The sequence below is a fragment of the Podarcis vaucheri genome (genome assembly GCF_965113315.1).
Source record: "Podarcis vaucheri genome assembly, chromosome: 2".
Taxonomy (NCBI): Eukaryota; Metazoa; Chordata; class Lepidosauria; order Squamata; family Lacertidae; genus Podarcis; species Podarcis vaucheri.
Window position 1 is genome coordinate 48,196,960 of NC_138760.1, and position 20,505 is coordinate 48,217,464.

At 44.0% G+C, this 20,505-nt stretch overlaps 1 protein-coding gene across 5 annotated transcripts in view; it reads right to left on the reverse strand.

The window, feature by feature from the left end:
- Positions 1-9,530, reverse strand: part of EVI5L (ecotropic viral integration site 5 like) — a 54,854-nt gene extending 45,324 nt beyond the window's left edge. Inside the window, exon 1 of one of the 5 annotated variants that reach the window (XM_082214702.1) lies at positions 9,234-9,530. The gene's annotated coding sequence lies outside the window, so the exon portion shown is untranslated. The remainder of the gene's footprint in view (positions 1-9,233) is intronic. The other 4 variants (XM_082214701.1, XM_082214703.1, XM_082214705.1 and 1 more) reach the window with 4 other exon arrangements.
- Between the last annotated feature and the right edge of the window lie 10,975 nt (positions 9,531-20,505).

Consider the following 20,505-nt stretch of genomic DNA (forward strand, 5'->3'; position numbering starts at 1 on the left):
TTAAAGCAGGGGTGGGTAAACATCCAGCCCATGGCACAGATTTGGTCCTGCCTGGCCTCCCCATTTAGCCTGTGACCAAAACACACACCTCTGCCCCTCACCGAACACCATATGTGACATCAGGTGTGGGGCAGGCAGAGCTCTGCCTGGAAAGGCATGGCTGATCCCTGCTGAAAGCAGGATTGAATTCTAATGCATGAGGAATTAAACCCTGCTTGGTCACTATCTACTTCCACTCCCATGCGTCAATTCCTTTCAGACCTTCACATATTTAGCGCAAAGATCTGAAAGTGGCTAAGTGTGTTCTGCTGATTGCAGTAAGAACACTCTGTGCAATTAGAGCCCTGATAATAAGGCAGGGTTTTCAACTGCACACAGAGGCTTCCAAGCCCAAAGAATATAAAGGTAAAGGTAAAGGTACCCCTGCCCGAACGGGCCAGTCTTGACAGACTGTGGGGTTTGTGCGCCCATCTCACATTTATTAGCCGGGGGCCAGCGCTGTCCGAGGACACTTCCGGGTCACGTGGCCAGCGTGACATCGCTGCTCTGGCGAGCCAGAGCCGCACACGGAACGCCGTTTACCTTCCCGCTGGTAAGCGGTACCTATTTATCTACTTGCACCCGGGGGTGCTTTCGAACTGCTAGGTGGGCAGGCGCTGGGACCGAACAGCGGGAGCGCACCCCGCCGCGGGGATTCGAACCGCCGACCTTTCGATCGGCAAGCCCTAGGCGTTGAGGCTTTAGCCCACAGCGCCACCCGCGTCCGATTGTGCACACAGAGGCTTCCAAGCCCAAAGAATATAGAAACCCCCTTTAGACCTTTGCACTCCACATGCAAAGGTCTGAGAACCACCCTTGAACAGACCCTGGGGCACAGCTTGAGTGAACTCCCCTCCTCCTACACAGTTTTAACCCTTTTGTGTTCAAGCTATTGCCTAGAGAAATGCATAAAACTCACTGCAATCCTAATGGCTTCCTATCACCGACACTTTCATCCTCAAATTAATTTAGGTTCCTTTCATATCCTGCTTGTATGACTGCAGAAGAGAGCTAATTCCAGCATTCAGTATTACGTTTTCTAAGCCAGCAAAGGCTGTTTACAACCTCCTCCACACAAATCCTGATACGGGGGGGGGGGGGGATATCTAATAATATATAAAAATGTAACAGCAGCATTCAACTAAGAATTCCCCACTGATCAGGTCTGAAGATTATGAAGCAAAAAGCAGCACTAGAACAGAGTATCTTATCAATATCCCGGGCCTCCCTGCAAGAGCTCTAAGTAATCAATGCAAAGTTGCTTCAAGTTAGGCCTGAAATTGAAAGCTTCCGTTGTAATACTTTCCAAACCTTCTAATGGTTCAGTTGATTTAAATAAACTCTTGGCCATGAGAAGAAGGGAATTCAGGGCATGTTCAGAGTGCCCACAAATTAAGGCATTTTTGCTTTTTTGTCAACCTTTGGGAGCAAGGAAGCTACCGTATCTTGAGCTATATATCAAATGCTTACTGCTGAGGTTGTGAACCAAAATCCCCATCACTGAACCCTCAGTCAAGATCAATTATAGTAGATACTGTTTACAAATACCTTTTCATCTAGGGGGAAAAAGTAACTTTAGGCAAAAGTACCAGCTATTGATCCTGAATTAAGTTATTGGCCGCTTCAACTTTTTCCTAATAGCAGTATCTAAGATACACTCCCTCCAATCTGAGACTACAGGCCAGCCATTTGTACATGAAAGAGGAGTGCACACAGATGTTGCCACCAACACTGCAGGCTATACTATTCACAAGAAGCTGCATGGCATTCCTACATTTCCAAATGGATGACTGTACATGGAAGTACCCTCTGGGGAGATAAGGCATCAGGGGTTGGTTTGTGGCCATTCGTAAACACTGAGCCTGGCAGGGGGAAATTGTTTCGTGAGAAGGCTTGAAAAGCCAGCAGCTGTCATTCATCACATCACCCTTTGTGGCTCAGATACTTCAGCTAGCCTCCAGATAAAAATACTCAATGCATATTTATGTATTAGACATAAGGCAGCATCTTTAGTTTGAGTTTTCTTGCTTCCATTTATGCAACATGTTAAAAGTGGTAGCTTTTTGGTAAAGTGCTACTTCAAGGCTAAGCTCCAGTTAACTTAGCTGGGAATAAGTGTCTCTGGATTCTTGTCAGTACACACACAAAGGACTAGGCACCGCACTTGTGTTGCCAGGAATAGATGGTTTGCAGTGCACTTGCTATGTATGACAGAGAGGGCTACACATATCAAAATGTGTAGACTTCAGAGTATAATGAAACTCCTGCCCTGGCAAAGCAATATTTGCAAAGTTGTTTCCCATTAGGCCCGAAATTAAAAGCTTCAGTAGTAATACTTTCTGAAGCCTTAACTTGAAATTAAATGCTACCTCATTTATAAAATACGGAACACAACGAAGTCCAAGTTATTCTTGCTATTGTTTATGGTTTCAAAACGCAGTAGTGGCTACAATGTGAAAGATTTATCATAAAAGGATGCATCATAAAATAACTGAAGCTATTCTTACAGCAGGCTTGTAAATAGCTACTTGCCAGGTTACCCAAGTGTAAGAAGAGCCCCCAAGCAACCAGGAAAAGGAAGCTTTTACTAGAACAGCAGCAGTAGTCAAGCATCTACTTCAAGCTAGGTGCTATACGAAAGACAACGTTAAGACAGGTTCAGCCTAGGACCATGACCCAACACAGAGGTTTACATACCTGTGTGTTATTCACTTTTGTGATCTTATTTAAACAGCAGTCCTATTTAGGGAAGTTTTTCATGTTTAATGCTGTATTGTGTTTTAATATTTGATTGGGAACCACCCAGAGTGGCTGGGGAAACCCAGCCAGATGGGTGGGGTATAAATATTAATAAATAATAATATTATTCTTATTACAGCAACAGCCAATGAATTGCTCAAATCACTTTCTGAAAGCTTCAAAATATACTAATGGAAGGGGCCACAAGAATTGAACTTTTAATGCAAAATTAGCCTCAAAGGCAAGCTGAATGTGGGCAATTTAAAATTCATTTGACATAATTACCTTAAAAACTTGGAACAAACGTATATTGATCTGTCTCTACAGATGTGCTTAAAAAAGCCTAAGGCCCTGCAGATATTGCTGGACTACAGCTCCCATCATCTCCAACTGCTAGGCATGCTGTCTAAAGCAGAAGGGAGTCCACACAGATCTGCAGGGCCACAGGTTTCACACCCTTGCACTAGAAATATATTAGGGGTTCTTAGTTTCCTCTAGTATGCAAGAAACTCAATGCACCCAATCCATAGTTTCAACATCACCCATTGTATGACTCCGCCCTCCCCAGGTATGTGGGCTCGGGCCAACAAAAACTTATGTCTTTAAGGTTACCTGCTATTGCACAAACTAACATGACTATCTCTCTAGATCTTCTCTCCAAAGCCTTTGGATACAGATTTTGCCAGCAGACCAAATACTCATTACACACCAGTGACATTGCTTCACACTGTAACAGGTTTATGGCTAGACACAACTCTAGCTTCCTGAGGCGAATAATCAGCAGCAGCCTGCAGCCAACCATGCAGGGAAGATTTACACAAGTGGGGCTCTTCACTTTTGTCTTTCTTGGCATATATGGAAAAGTATGTGTGGGTAGCTGGGCTTGTAAGCATTTGTGAGCTTGTTAAATTCGGCAGACTTATTACCAATGCTACAGATTTCATCGAAGGAACAAATAGGGGATGCAAGGAAAGTATTGCCACCAATACTTGATCAATGTTTTTTCTGTTTCTTGCCGCAAGGTTGATGGACATTCCAAACATATGTGTCTAATGTGACTGAATTGCATGGTGTGATCTTGCTATTTTATATTGTTTTGATTCTTTTTTGTACTTTTAGTGTGTGTGTGAAGAAATATTGCTTTTATTTATGTTTACTACAATGCGTTATACATGGGGCTTCCTCTGAAGATGCTTTGGAAACTTCAGCTGATGCAGAATTCAGCAGCTAGGTTGCACACTGGGGCAAGAGGGTTTGAGCATATTACACTAATCCTGGCCTTAATGCACTGGCTGCCCATTAGTTTCCGGGTGCAATTCAAAGTGCTGGTTTTGAACTATTAAGCCTTAAATGGCTCAGGACCGAATTACTTCAAGGGCTGCTTCTCCCCTTATAAACCGACCCGGACTCTGCGTTCATCATCTGAGTCCCTTTTTTGTGTGCCTTATCCAAGAGAGGTATGGAGGGTGGCAGCCAAGAACGGGCCTTTTCTGTAGTGGCCCCCCATGTGTGGAAAACTTTCCCCAGGAAGGCTCACCTGGTGCCTTCATTAGACATCTGTAGGTGCCAGGCAGAAAGGTTCCTCTTCAACCATGCCTTGGGCTGATTAACATTCTATGTCCTTTAAAATGGGTTTGTGGGAGGGGAGGTTAGCTGTTTACTTTTTGTTTATTCTTGTATTTATTGTGCATTTTATTATGTATTTTTATGCTGTGAACTGCCCTGAGATCTTCAGATGAAGGGCAGTATACAAATTCGATAAATAAAATAAATATTAAATATTATTGTTTTGAACTGCTTTGGGCTCAATTTGGTTATTGTAAAAGTGGCATGCAAATATTAAATCAAATGGAGGAAAAAATTAAATTGAACTTCCATTCCTTTTTCTTCTTCACCATCCCCTCCTTATGTATGCATACTTCTGTGAAGCCACAACGCCCAAAGTTATGGAGGAGATGCTGGAATGAGCATTGTGTCTTAATACAGCCAACCCGAAGAGGCTACCAAAGGCTTGGAGCCTCCCAGTGACACAGTGAAGTCACAATTTGGAGCTGGACAAGAAGTTTGACAGTGGGCAGGGGGAAAGGGAAGAAAAGAGAGAAATGGATTTTAACATCAACCCTTTTCTGATCTAATGATGACATGGTAAAAGTCATCCTAAGCTGCCTTATTTGCCATGGTAACCACTCTTTGAGTTCTCCAATATACAATGAGACTGCAGCTCACAAACTCATAGCACAAGCCACATTTTGAAAGTCATCCATGTAGTGGTGAGCTATGCTCAATACAAATTACTCATTAGTCTTAAGGTCCAGTCACTATAACCAGAAAGAGGCCAAGTAGGTGGGGATTCTCCACACTGTAAAAAATGGCAAGCTGATCTGATGTAATATACCAAGAAGAAACGCTTGTGGCTCTGGGGCAAAGCACATGCTTTGCTTGCAGAAGGTCCCAAGTTCATTCCCCAGCATGGACTGGGTATGTCCACTGTCAGTAACCCTTGAGAGTCGCTGCCAGTCAGTGTTAACAATACTGAGCTACATGGACCAATGGTCTGAGTCAGAATAAGGCATAAGTTTTTAATATCACAGGAACACTATCATTTTTTAAAAAAGTTTAATGCTCGTGCACATGTCTGTGAAGGTTTGTGCAAGCAAGAGAAAAGGACTGAAACAAAGGCATGCTTTTCATCTGCATGCAGTCGCACCCTCTTACAGCCAAGTCTTCAGATGACAGTAGTGAAGGATATTGTGCATGGCTCACTATATCATACAGCGGCAGAAGCCTACAAGGAAGTGCCCATGTTATAATGCTAGCTCTCCACTTGAAAAAAGAATATGGGAGCTTTAAAACGCCTATCTGGACAACGACCCACTGTGAACATTAAACAGTAGTTTAATATTATTTATTCCATGGCACATAATCTTTTAATATAAACTGTGCCACCAGGTTGTGTCTTTAGTTGTACAGAGTGAAAAATGTTTTTGACAATGTTTCACTATCGTACCAGATATTCTCCTAGACAAATAAAGTTAATGAAAAATCAAATCTTACCCTCTTGATCATTTGTAAAAGTTTCAAGTACATTACTTTTTCATTTCAAGCTGCTTTTTGAATGGCAATATGTTATAACCCAGGATGGAAGCAATTTCTTCACCAGTAGACGTTTTTAGACCATTGAGACTTCAAACAGTTGTGATGCAAAGTACAAAACACAAGGCATAGCATATGGGCAAGAAAAATAAAGTATTGTTGCCCAAACATGATTAGAAAGAAAATGAACTATATCAACAAAGCAACAGACTTCCTCGCTGAGGGACAATGGGCTGGATCCAGACAGTCATTGGGTTCAAGTAGACCCACTGATATTTATGGGACTAAGTCTGGACCCAACCCAATGACCTCATGTGCACATAACACTACACTAAAACCATGGCCTCGTGTGAATGAGCAAATTTGTAGATTCTCAAGGAGAAGAATTGTGATTGCTTTGCTCATCCTGCTGTTCTGCTAGTGCAATACAGCTGTGAGCACAACCATGGGTTGGCTTAGTGTTAAATCATGAGCCTTGGGTTGGATGTATGTGATAAACCAAAGAACAAAACATTGGCTACAGCCTGTGGTTTGTCTCAAGTGAGATAAACCATGAGTCCAGGTTTGGACATATTAAACTAAACCATGGCTCCAGGTAGCGCAGCAGGAAGAAGAAGAAGAAGAAGAAGGGAAAAGGAGCAGCAATATGACCATGATGTTGTCTCCAGGAATCCACACGTTTGCTCAGTCATACCAAGCCGTGGTTTGACTACGCAAAATGTGCGAACTGGGTTTGTGTCTAAAAGCACGAACTCCTGTAAAGTAACATTTCAGGCTGGGAACTATTATTTTTTCAGAGTTTTGTGGAACTGCTACCGCAACAGTGAACTGCTGCCTACCCCAACTTTCTGGAAATCTGTTACTTCTTCGCCATGCCAATTCAATATACCTGTAAGTGCTAACAAACAGGACAAATACGCTTTGAATAAGTAGACTGATAATCATTGTAACCAACAATAAGGTGGGAAGGTTAGCAACCCACTTTCTTTCTAGAACCAAATACCCTGCGGATGTCAAAATGATATGTGAACCAGCTCTTAGTTTCTAAAAGGCTCTTATATCCCAAGTACATTGTATTTTAGAGAGAAATCACTCTTTTCTGTTTCAGCTGTGAAAACGCCAAATTGCTGACATCGTGACTGAAGAGGTTAAATATTAAATCTTAAGGGCACTTGAGGGCTGAAATTCCAAACACCCATTCACTCTTAAGCTTAGCAAGCAACATCTACTTACCCCCACATGTTAAAACTCTAACTCAGACAAGACATTCTTATCATTTCTATTTTCCTTGGCTAAGAGATTCTATACCAAAGAAGCAATTCATGAGCCAGTATCAGCAAGGAAAACAACTCTTTAAACCTCATATTAGTATCCAAGAGGTTCTCACTGATAGAGCTTCTGAAGAGACATAGCTAACAGGTACCAGTACTTAATGATTGGCAATTTGGACCTCTTCCTCTCAGTACAGAGTTAAACCTGCCCCCCAAGGCAAGCCACAGCAGCAGTTTGCACCCATGCATACATTCATTCTTGCTTCATTTGAGACACACTGTTTGGAAACAGTTCCCCCATTGTTTAAGCTGTAACACTGGACTTCCAACTACAGCTAAAAACAAACGCCTAATACTATTAAGAAAGCTTCCCACTGGTACTTGATGGTATGCAGTCAAGTAGAACAGCAGTACTTTCTTTAGGATCCGATTAATGTAAAGACAGCGAGGCCCTGGAAACCAAAAGTACAATTTCAAATATCTACAGTACTGCCCTGATGTTCAGCTTAGTTATTTGCTTTCCCAAACTCAAAACAATACAGCTACAGCAAAGAGCAAAAACAAAAGCTTTTATTCACAATGCTTGCCATTTTGGACAAATAAATTACACTGACTATTAAATAAATAACAGGCATTAACACCAAAGCCAAACATATGTGGTAATCTTCCAACGAAAAGCAGTTGGCAGCAAATCATAGAAAAACTGTATCAAGATGGACAAAGTGCCCTTGGTTGATTTCTATCCTGTAAAAGCTGCCCACTGTTAACAACTGGGCAATGACAGCCCACATCCTGGGTGAATTTAATTAAGACCTTGAAAATGTCAGTCACCAGAAACCAACCTACAAATCAGCATTCATACAGAGATAGAATTTGATGGAAATGGCGGAAAGAGTAAAGGTGGCACATTACTGGGAATCGTAAGCAGCTAATGCCATTCTAAAACGGGCAACACAAAGTCCTTATCCAGCAGAGAAAAAGAGTCACTGGGGTTGCCAGACTAGATTGCTGTTTTCTTTAACCTTTAAGCTGGTTGCAGTTTCTAAAAAGATACACCCTCCCTTAAGGAAGCCTGCCAATCAACATTTTTATCACTAAGAACTTTGGAGGACAGAAGATGGAAGCACCTTTAGTTCTTGGGCAGGGAAGGTACTGTCTCTCTTCACTGACCACAACGGTTGGCAGAAAAGCAAGCAAGAAAGGGGGCCTTTCATTTCTCTTGGGAGGTGACAAGACCTGGTTGGGCCAGAAAATTAACAAAACAAAGGAGATCTATCTTGTCCACAGACCTTGGTTCAAGCCATTGATCAGCTGTAAACATACTAGGTACCTTACCTAGCAAGTTCAGCCTCAGTGCCTGTCTAAAAAGGCCAGCAGCAATGAGTTCATTGTGGAAATAGGAAGGGTTGCACAACACTTTGTGCATTCAAAGTGAGTGATAAATGGCAATTGTTGATGTGCCTGAGGGAAAGGAAGAGCAAACCACTCCTTAGTTGGCAGTCCACAGAGAAGGATAAGTCTCTACTTCAGGGTGTAGGCACAGTGGAGGACACACCTTCGGGGTTTGGAAAGTAAATATATTCTCTCCCCAACCACAGCCTCTGGGGAAACCCTCTTCTTCCCCCTTGGCAACAGGGGGCAAGGAGACAGCATTCTCATTTCATGACCTGCCCGGAGCCTGTAGACAGAAGGCTGTCACTGCAACCCGAGAAAATTCAAGTGTCCCAAGACATTTAGGCCAAGTGCTCCAACACAGCTAAGGCAGATGGACTCAGGCCTTGCCTATAGGGCGCACGGAGGGGAGGGAGAAGAGAAGAGCGAGACCCCCTTTCCTGCATGAGAAAGCCCTCGAAAAAGGAGGGAGGAGACTTTTCCTGCATTACATGGGAGGAAGGAGGCAGAAAACAAACTACCGGGTCAGCGGCGGAAGAGGGAGGGGGCGGGAATGAGGAGAGGTGGGGGGGCGCCGAGCCCCCGCCCGTCCCCCCATAGACGGTGCTTTGCGCTCTCGGGCGAGAAGATGCCCAGGCCTCCGAGCAGGAGAAGGGGGTCTCCCGAGGGGCTGCTAGGGAAGCGCCCCGGCCCTCCTACCTGCGGGGCCGGCATTGCCAGGGCCATTGCGGCTCCTTCTCCTCCTGCTCAGGGAGGCGGGGGTCCTGAGCCTCCAGGCCCGGCCTCGACGGCCGCCCCCTCCCCGTCTAGCGGCACATGCAGCAGCGCAGAGGAAGAGGCAACCACGCCGGGAGCCGCAGCGGCCATGGAGGAGCTGCTGCGGGTGGCGGCGGCGGCGGCGGCGAGGGAGGAGCCAGCGGAGCGGTCGCCACGGCCGCCTCCCGCCTCCTCCTCCTCCCGCGGCAGCCCAGATCCAGGGAAGGATGGACGGACGGGCAGACTGACTGGCAAGGCGACTCCACCCCCTTTCCCCTATGGCTGGCCAATTCTGCACCGGGCGCCCCGCGCTCGGCACCCGCCTACCCGGGCGCGTCGTCCAATGGAAAGCCGGGTTTCGCCAGGGAAGCGGATCCTGTGCTCGCTCGCTCGCCTGCCCGCCCCTCTTCAGCAGCTGCTGCTCACAGAGCGATCAGGGATCGGGCTGCGGCCGTAGCAGCGGCGAGAGAGGAAGGAAGCCCTGGAAGGGGCGGGGAGGCTGGATGCACTATATATCTCTATCTATATATATGGACGGCGATGAACCTGCATCGCTCTCTGACGGCCAATAGCAGGACCGTGTGAATTAAGAGGTGGTTAGGAGCGCTGGCGGGGGATCTACCTGAGTGACAAAACCAGCAGCCAATGAGGTTTAACAAGGGCAGCTCCGCGTTATCCCTTCGCACGGTCGACGTCTAGAATGATGGAGGGATGGATGCAACAAGAACCTTGGCTTAGTCTCCTTCGCCGCCGCCGCCGCCCCCCGCCCCCATAATCCAGCCCCCCAGCCACGAGCCTCCTATTCTAAACATTACCAGTTGATGATTGCAGCAGCACGACAAGTAACGGCACGCCCAAATTTCTCATTCAGATGAGTTAGGATGAAGCTTTTTTCAGGTTTCCCTAGGCGATACTGATTAAATAGGTCCCTTTTGGGGACAAAAACGGCGATTTGCACCCAGTGATGGGCAGGGAGAGAGTGGGAATATAAGGAAACCGCCTTACCTCGATTGGTCCATATAGCTCAGCAATTGGCTACTCCTACCTCGAAATGTCAGGAATTGCACCTGGGACCTTTGGTATGCAAACCAGCCAGGTGCTCTACTCGTTTGTGGGTAGCAATATGGTGCCTTCCAGATGTTTTGGACTGCAACTCCCATCAGCTCCAAGCCATAATGGTCACTGTCTACAATATAGTGTTATGAGGTTGGGCGGGCGTGAGGAAGAGTTGTAACCCTTCTAACCCCTACACCCAGCAAGGGTTAAAATATAAGACAGGCTAGCTTTCTGAACCCCTGGATCCAGCAAATGTTAAGATAACCCAGGCTAGCTTCCTGTGTTGAGATGATTGCCTGGGTGATGAGCCATTCAGAGAACGAAGGGAAAGGGGCTCTGTGCTAGACAGCCCACCCTCAACTCAGAGATGGTTAGAAAGACAAAAGAGTTTGAAGTAGAGTTTCTTGGGCTGTGATGTGAACCAGAGGAAAAGCAAGAAGCTAGAGAGTGAGAGTGAGATGAATGTGCTGCCAAGGATGTTATTTTTGTTCCAAACATTGCAAATTTTGGATAAGATGGATTGTTTCAAGAAGTGGCAGAAGGATATTTCTAGATTTGTCTGGCAGGGCAAGAAGCCTTGAATAAAATTTAAGATATTAACGGATGCTAAAGAAAGAGGTGGATTTGCCCTGCCAGACCTTAAACTTTATTATGAATCAGCTGCCTTTTGTTGGCTGAGAGAATGGCTGCTTCTTGAAAATACCGAAGTGTTGGATTTAGAAGGTTTTAACAATGTATTCGGATGGCATGCATATTTGTGGTATGATAAGGTAAAAGCACACAAAGCATTTAAAAATCATATTGTTAGAAAAGCATTGTTTAATGTGTGGATAAGACATAAGGATTTGTTAGGGAAAAAAACCCCAAGATGGTTGTCACCAATGGCAGCGAAGGCACAGAAAAAACTCAATATGGAGGCCAAATGGCCGAAATATTGGGAAATTCTGGAACAAGATGGAGAGAGAATAAAATTGCAGAGCTTTGAAAAATTGAAAAACAAAGTGCAAGATTGGCTCCATTACTATCAAATAATGGAAGCATACAAATTAGACAAAAAAGTTGGTTTCCAGGTGGAAAAATCAAAATTGGAAACAGAATTGTTAGATCCAAAAACTAAGAATTTGTCAAGAATGTATAACTTGCTGTTGAAATGGAACACTCAGGATGAAACGGTGAAATCAGCTATGATTAAATGGGCACAAGATGTTGGACATAACATAATGATGGCTGACTGGGAGCGGTTATGGACCACAAGTATGAAATTTACGGCATGTAATGCCTTAAGAGAAAACTTAATGAAAATGATTTATAGGTGGTACATGACACCAGTTAAGCTTCAAAAAATCTACCATTTGCCTGATAATAAATGTTGGAAATGTAATGAGACTGAAGGTACATTCTTTCACCTTTGGTGGACATGCCCAAGGATTAAGGCATTCTGGGAGATGATTTATAATGAAATGAAAAAGGTATTTAAATATACCTTCCTTAAGAAACAGAGGCCTTTCTCCTGGGCATGGTCGGCCAATTGGTGCCAAAGAAGGATAGAACTTTCTTTATGTATGCAACAAAAGCAGCAAGAATTCTCATCGTGAAATATTGGAAGACACAAGATTTACCCACCAGGGAAGAATGGCAGATGAAGTTGATGGACTACATGGAATTGGCGGAAATGACTGGCAGAATCCGAGACCAGGGAGAAGAGTCGGTGGAAGAAGACTGGAAAAAGTTTAAAGACTATTTACAGAAATACTGTAAAATTAATGAATGTTAGAAAGATGTTGGAATGAAGTTATATGGCTTTAGTAGAAATGTTATAAGGAATTAAGTATAAATAGATTATTAGAGCATTAAAGGGAAAAATAAGGTTAGAATGTGCTAAGACAATTATAGGATAGAAAACAGAGGAAGATGGAAAGGAATTGCTGAAACAGTTAATAGAAGTGGAATACAAAAAGGGAGGTGTGAGGAGGTCGTGGAAATTAGTGAAAGAAAGATAAGATATTGAAAATGGACTGTGTTTTAAATGGTTTTTGTTTTGTTTTGTTAGTTGTATGTTAGTGTTTAGCAGTTTTCTTTTTTTCTTTTTTGTATTGTATTGTATTGTATTATTGTATGTTTTTTCTTTTTTGGTTTTTTGTAGTGTTGTGTTCAATTTGCTGGAAAACTAATAAATGTTATTAAAAAAAAGAGAGAGAGTGAGAGTCATAGCACGATGTTTGATTTCTCTGTGTTGCAAGAGTTGTCAAGTCTATTGATCAAGGAGGGGGATAGTTTTATTTATAGTTTTATTTTTCCAATGAATCAATATCAGTCTTTTGTCAGAAGTGATGGGGTCAGTCTATACTGACCTGTTGACAAACCCCATATAGTTGGTATATAGCTTAAATAATGTTATGTTTGGTGCAAATATGCAATATTGCCATGGATGCTTGGGGTTGTGTGACAGTGCTGTCTCTTACTGGAACTGCTATCATTTTCTGGGAGCACATAGAACCCTGACTAATCTACATCATTATCTCATTGACTCTAATGGGCCGCCAGTAATGGGCTGCAAGGAGAATATACAGGATACAAAACTCAGAAGATTTGTGAGCGGATGTGATTAAGTTTCAAAATGATAATAACAACGGACTGTTAGGGATGTAGTAAATTACAACAAGAAGAATAAAGCTAACAAAGATTAAAAGAAAGCAGCAAAGCACTACAGTTATAGTAAATTGCAATGTGAATATGAGTCAGCAGTGAGAGGCTGTCACAAAAAAGAAGAAGACAAATGCCATCTGGGGTGGTATGAAGAGAACCATATGCAAGGCAATGAAGGAAACAGTCCTCTGCTGCTCTGTACTGATTAAGTACCAGCTGTAATACTATGTCCCTATTTGGTCATCATTTTTAAGAAGGATACAAAATCGAGGAAAACCATAAAGATGGTTAAGAGCAGAAGGGACAATAGATTAGCAAGTATAGATTACAGAAAAGAAGACTGAAAAGACATGATATAACCACAGCTTTTGAATCTCTAAAAAGTTGACGTGAAGAAGAAGAAGAAAAAGAACGACTTGCTTCTGCTTGCAGCTTCCATGGGCATTTGGTTGACCACTGTGAGAACAGGACGCTGGATTAGATAGGCCTTTGGCCTGGTCCAGCAGGGATCTTCTTATGTACTTATGATCGGCAATGGCTCTTCAATGCCTTAAGCAGATTCTCTAGGGTATCAAGCCTCACCTGCGACCCAATTATTTTAACTGGGGATGAAACCTGGGGTCTTCTGCATCAAATCATGTGCAGTGCCTCTAAGCTATGACCCCTATTCTTGCTGCTGTAAACCTAGGGTGGATCTACACACGGGGGGGGGGGGGGGAATGCTATATAAATAAGTCATAAATCAAATCATTGCAGTGGTACCTCTGGTTATGTACCTAATTCGTTCCGGAGGTCCATTCTTAACCTGAAACTGTTCTTAACCTGAAGCACCACTTAAGCTAATGGGGCCTCCTGCTGCCGCCACGCCACCAGAGCACGATTTCTGTTCTCATCCTGAAGCAAAGTTCTTAACCCGAGGTACTATTTCTGGGTTAGCGGAGTCTGTAACCTGAAGCATATGTAACCTGAAGCGTATGTAACCCGAAGTACCACTGTATATCAAAAGAAAAAACCCTATGTAAAACTGCATAGAAAAGGTTTGTGCTCTACAGCACCATCTGGTGTTGCATGTTTAGAATGCATTTAAAACACTGTGTGTGTGTGTGTGTGTGTGTGTGTGTGTGTGTTTTTACTAATGTAGCTGAGTCCCTACTGCCAAATTTTTATTTCAAAGATTCTGATATGTGGGTGAGTCTGGGGCAGAGTTAATAGTAAAAGCTTTATTTTAGCTGATGGCTGGTGCTAGCTGACCCCAACCTTAAGATTCTAGTGCTTGATGAAGGAATTGCACAAGGAATTGGGGATAAGAAAAGTTTCCATAGCTGCTGCCGCCGCCACCAAAGTGATGCATTGTTTTGCTGCTACCCACCCTGCCTCCCTAGGCTCAACAGAAACATTGGGGATGTCCATGGAAGGAAGCACAGGCACACGCCCTGCTGTGTCTTCTGCGGCAGTGTATGAAATGGTCAGGAGCTGGGACTGAGCTCAACAAACTTGGCTCTTTAGTGCAAATGCGTGGGCTACAGCATTCAAGCATGCACACTATGTGAAAATGAAGGTGCTGATTTATGCTCAAATATTCTGGCACCCGGCCCCAAATTCTGACTTGTGCATTCTGAAAAATATTTGGCAACTGGCTCAGAAGTAAGCGGGGGAGGGAGGAGGATGGCATGGCTGGCTTGGCTTCGTTTCTCACTCCACCCCAATCAGTCTCTTCCGCTCAGTGTCTTTCTCAGCTCTCCCAAGTCAGCGTGACTCTTTTTGTGAACTCGTTGAACAAGGTGAAACTCCGGGAATGACAGGCATGGCCAAAAGGGGGGCTCATAGTTCTCGACTGATAAATATGAAACATCCCCATATATGCAAAACCACGTGAGCAGGTGAAGGGAGCTATACTGCTAGTATTAATTCCCAAAAGACAATTCAAATCAGCACCAAGAAAATTCAGTATTTCTGATTAAATTTTCTGATTCCAAAACCAATTTGGACATTTGTTATGTTTGCTAAGAGTGTGGAATGCTACAAGTATTGCTGCGTTTTATGGGATGCAAATATCGTAATATTTTATAGTAGATACTGGCATCAGCTGTAGCTACTGTGGTGCCTTTCAGGACACAAGGTCCTGTACGAAGAGAATATTGCTTGGAGACATAAATATCTCCATTCCTGAAGATTTGATGCGAGTTAGTCTCGCTCCCTTGCAGCAGGAAGATAGTCAATTAAAATAAAATTATAGAGGACAGTATACCAGCACTCAGCATAAGTAAAATCTATTTCCACACAATTAAATCTACCATGTGCCTCTAGACTGCTAGTATTCTTCAAGAGGCAGGGTTGCAGGTGGCGCTGTAGTCTAAACCACTGAGCTGATTGGAAGGTTGGTGGTTCAAATCTGCACGACGGGGTGAGCTCCCATTGCTCTGTCCCAGATTCTGCCCACCTAGCAGTTCAAAAGCATGCCAGTGCAAGTAGATAAATAGGTACCACTGTGATGGGAAGGTAAATGGCATTTGCATGCGCCATGATGTTCTGTTGCACCACAAGTGGTTTAGTCCCGCTGGCCACATGACCTGGAAAGCTGTCTGTGGACAAACAGCAGCTCCCTCGGCCTGAAAGCGAGATGAGTGCTGCACCCCATAGTCACCTTTTAATGGACTTAATCGTCCAGGGCTCCTTTACCTTTTTATACTTTTTATTCTTCAGGAAGCATTAAAGTGCTTTTTGGGGAAACTTAGGTTTTGCAAGTAAAATGGATTAAAATGCTCTGACTCTTTAGCACAAGTATGGGGAAACTTCAGCCCTCCAGATGTTGCTGAACTATAATTCCCATCACCCCTTGCCAAGGGCCAAGCTTGCTGGTGCTGATGGGCATTTTAATTCAGTGACATCTAGAGGGCTGAAGTTTCCTCAAACCTGCCCTAGCACAACAAACCCCCTTTTAAAATGAAGCATACTTTTTGCTGTTAGGGAATGAAACACATTGAAAAGTGTGGAATGAGCAAATTATTAATAGGTGTAAACACCTCACAATGCAGTTCAGGATGAATGCTCAGTAAATAGGCCATCTGGAGGAGCATATAATATATATGGTAAAGTCAAGTAGATGCAGAAGCTTTTAGTTATGTAGCACCAACCAATGACAATGTCTCTGCTGGCCACTGGAGTCACGCCTGCAGAAGTACAGTAGTACAGTCATCGGGAACAGCAGTGTGCTTTGTCACGATTGCCACCCAGAGTAATTGGTCATGGAATTGGGGAGGGGCTATGATCGCTAGTGCAAATGAAAAACAGAGACACAGGCATATCACAGAAACAGCTATCATTGTTAGCCTGTAGATGGTGCACTTTCTTTTCCAGCAACTTCTAGCTATAACTGTGGAACCGTGGCAAACGATGAGTGACATGTTGTTAGCCAGAATCATAAAAATAACTTTCCTAACTACTTCTAATTGTGTTTTTACCAAATTATAATATTCTTTATTTGAGAAGATTTCCCTCAGTTATCACATTGGCTCTCTGATAACTCCTAGACATTTCTAAATCAACTCTCTTCAAATCGTAACATACTGTACAGTGCAAGCCTAACCATGTCTCCTCAGAAGCAAATCCTATTGAATTTAGTGGGGCTTATTCCCATGTAAGTGTGTTAGGATTGCATCTTCAGCAGGACTTGTGGACCTTGAACATATGCTCAGGAAGACATAAGGCTTAGCCTTTTTACAAAAACCACCACATATGGAAAAGGTGCCTTCTTTTTCTTTACACTTCCAGCAATTATTGGATTCTGATTTATACATTTTTGCTAGTTTACTAGGTGTTAGGTACCATCTATAAATCATTTTCATAAAATTCTCTTCTATCCCATAACACGCCTTAAACTGTAAATCTACATTCCACAATCATTCCCATGCTGCCATTTCAATTTTATGTCCTATATCCATTGCCCAGTGTATCATGGATGATTTGATTTGTTCATCTTTTGTCTGCCATCCTAGTAGCATCGTATTCATTTTTGACATCACTTCAACATTATCGCCCAGTAGGTCTCTTTCTGACTGAGAGCTTTGGCTCATAAAACCCAACCTTTGTCGAACTTAAATAATTCATTAAGTTGATAGTAATGTAACCAACTCATCAAGCTTTCTGCTACATCTTCAAATTTAATCTCATTGCCTTCTTCTGTTAAGAGCAGGGTCAGTACACTTTTTCAGCAGGGGGCCGGTCCACTGTCCCTCAGACCTTGTGGGGGGCCAGACTATATTTTGAAAAATAAAAATAAAAATGAACAAATTCCTATGCCCCACAAATAACCCAGAGATGCATTTTAAATAAAAGGACACATTCTACTCATGTAAAAACGTGCTGATTCCCAGACCGTCTGTGGGCCGGATTGAGAAGGCGATTGGGCCGCATCTGGCCCCCGGGCCTTTGTTTGCCTACCCATGGTTAAGAGGTTTCTATACTGTATGTTACCCAATTGAACTGTTTTTGTTCGCGTCTCTTCCTTGTATTCAGTCACTTTTCTACCAGTTAGTTGAAAGGCTCCAAACAACATGATCAATGCCACTGATTGTCAGTATTGTATTATTTTCTTGCACCAACCACTTTTATCAGCTTAAATAAGAGATATGCACAATTTGTATCACCTTGCAATGCCGAATAGATGTATTCAGTGTGAGCTCAGCCTGGGAGGGGAAACACCTACAATTAGAAAACTCAAGGAAAATGGCAAACATTTGTGCCAGTGATGCTGCCCACATACTGCCGGCATGGGGAGGGGGGATAGCCAATGAACTCAGAGTGATGGGGAGACACCTCCAGCATAACCCTGCGTCACTGCAAACCCACAACAAGCGAGACAAAGCCACAGTGTCCCAACTCCATCAGCACCAAGGTGGCACAGCCAGCAGAGACACCACTACTGTCAATTCCCAAGCATCCCTCCAGGCAGGAGTTCAAATGCTCCTCACAACCACTAGTTTGTGTGTGTTATGAGCAAAACATGCAAAGGAACAAAAAAAAAATACACTATGCAGCAGCCACATAGCTCCCTAAGCCAGTGTTTCCCAACCTTTTTTGGGCAAAGGCACACTTGTTTCATGAAAAAAATCTCGAGGCACACCACCATTAGAAAATGTTTAAAAAATTAACTCTGTGCCTATATTGACTATATATAAAGTAACTCTCTTTAATAGGAATCAAATAAACACAAAGAAAGTATTTTATAATTACTTTATTATGAAATAGTAAGTAAACAGAAATATGAAAAATTATAAAATACTTTATTCAGTGCGCAACCTGGGCCTGTGTGGCTGAACACAAAGCTGATATTCTGGCTGGAATCGAAGAAAGACACACACGTAGCTCTTCGTCAACAGCTCTCAGTCTCTCTCTCTATTTAGTTTTTACAGCAAATGAAGGAAGAGTAAGCAGGCTGGGGTGGGTTAAGTAAGGGCTGAAAGTGCCTAGATGAAGTGGGGGAAGCTAGAGAGGAGGTATATTCTGACGTTTGAGGATAGACTAGGTTCTTTATGTGAATGATAGGTGAGTTATTTGACAGATCGAACTGAGAGCAAGTTGTGGCTTGTGTAGCTGGGGTGGACATGAATGTTTGGGGTGCAAACCCCAGGCCGGCCAGGTCCGAGGGGGGGGGGCAGGGAGAGACGGGCCTGCCTGCCTCTGCCTGCGCTGTGGTGTGTTTTGCCCCGACCGACGGATGGACCGACCTGCCAGCTGTCTCCGCAGTAGCAGCGCGGACTGGAGCTCCGTCATTCTCCCCGCCGGTGCCCGGGGAGAGGAGTGTGGGGCGGATGCTGTGGAAGCGACGGCGTGCTCCTCCTCCTCCTCCTCCACTTGCCGGGCTAGAGCCAGCCGGCTAGCGCTCGCCCCTCCTTGCTCGAGCCGACCCCGCCGCCGGGGGCCTTCCCGTCCTCTCAGCGGCGCCGCCTCGCGTCCCTCGTCCGGGGGTTGGGAGGGGGCTGGGGGGGGGAAGGGGGCGAGGGGGAGCAGCCGCCGCCGCTCCTGAGGAGATTCTGAGGCGATGGCGGGCAACGCGTGGCGGAAGAGGAGGGGTCCTGCCAGCCCCGCGTTTCTCTCTCTCTCTCCCTCACGGAAACCTTCCCCTCAGCTTCTGCCGCTTTTTCTCTTCTTTCCCTCTTCCTTTTTTTTTTTTTAAAAATGAAAAATCTTTCCTTTCTCTCTTTTCCAGCCCCCCCTCCCCTCTTCACGGAATTTCACTGCACTCGGGCGCCGCGGTGCGCAGGCGCACTGCTAGCTCCTCTTTCCGCGCAGGCGCCTTCTCTCGCTCTTTCGCCTCCTTTTCTTTCTCTCTCGATGGTCCGCCTACAAAGGAGTGAGGGAGGCGCCCGCCATGTTTGGATTTGCATCCAGCAGGAGATGCCGCCGCCGCCCCGCCTCTCGCCACCCGACTCGCCCGCCTCCCTCCCACGGAACACAAGGCAACGTTCCACGGCACACTAGTGTGCCGCGGAACACCGGTTGGGAAACACTGCCCTAAGCAAAGGAGCACACATAAGCCTCTTGGGGGGAAAAGGTTCAACACTTATCAAAATCATATACTGCTGGAGATACAGTGAGACTGAGGGTACCTTCTATCATATGTGGTGGGCCTGTAAAAGAGTATTGGGAAATAATTCATAATGAATTGGGGAAAAAATGTTTTAAAGTACTTTTCAAAATAAAACAACAAAAACAGAGCCCTTTTTGTTGGGGATAATTCAGACGGAAATTCCCAGGTGTCAGAAAAGGTTATTTATGTATTCCACTACTTCAGCCCTTGTTTTGTTAGCCCCCCAAATGGAAAATGAGCAAAGTCCCAACTAAAGAAGAATGGCAACTTAAACTGATGGAATATGCGCAGCTTGCGGACCTAACATAGAATAAGAGAACAAGAAGAACCAACATATGTTTAAAGAAGATTGGGAAATGTTTATTGAATATGTGGAGCAAAATTGTGTACTCCTGAAAATGTTGGCAGCATTAAGATAAATTCAAGTGTAAATAAGTTTTGAATGATGTAATAATGGAATACTGAATGGTTTAGTTTATGTAAAATATGCAGGGATTTATGTTATGCAAAATGAACCATGGAAAGAGAAGGAGGGAAGTCACTGATATTTTAAGGTTGTTTATATGAGTATTCTAAATTGTAAGACAGAAAATTTAATAAATATATAGATATAAAGAGAGTCTGTGCTTGATTGCTTGAGAGTCTTTCATAGGCATCTTGTTGTGGGAAGCAGAATGTTGGACATGGGTGGGTCTTTGGTCAAGTAGAAGCGATTGCCACAACTATCCATCAATCAAATATATTCTGTTCCTCTTGCAGTGCACTCTTGACATATACCACTGCTAAGGTCAAGGGATGCATCAGCAAGTTTGGTGCCATTGGGGCTGCAGGCATCAGCAGAAAATTCCATATAAGTTCCTAATACCCCATAATGACCCAACAAAAGCGGAAGCTACATTTGTCCCAAAAGACTGTGTTAGTTTC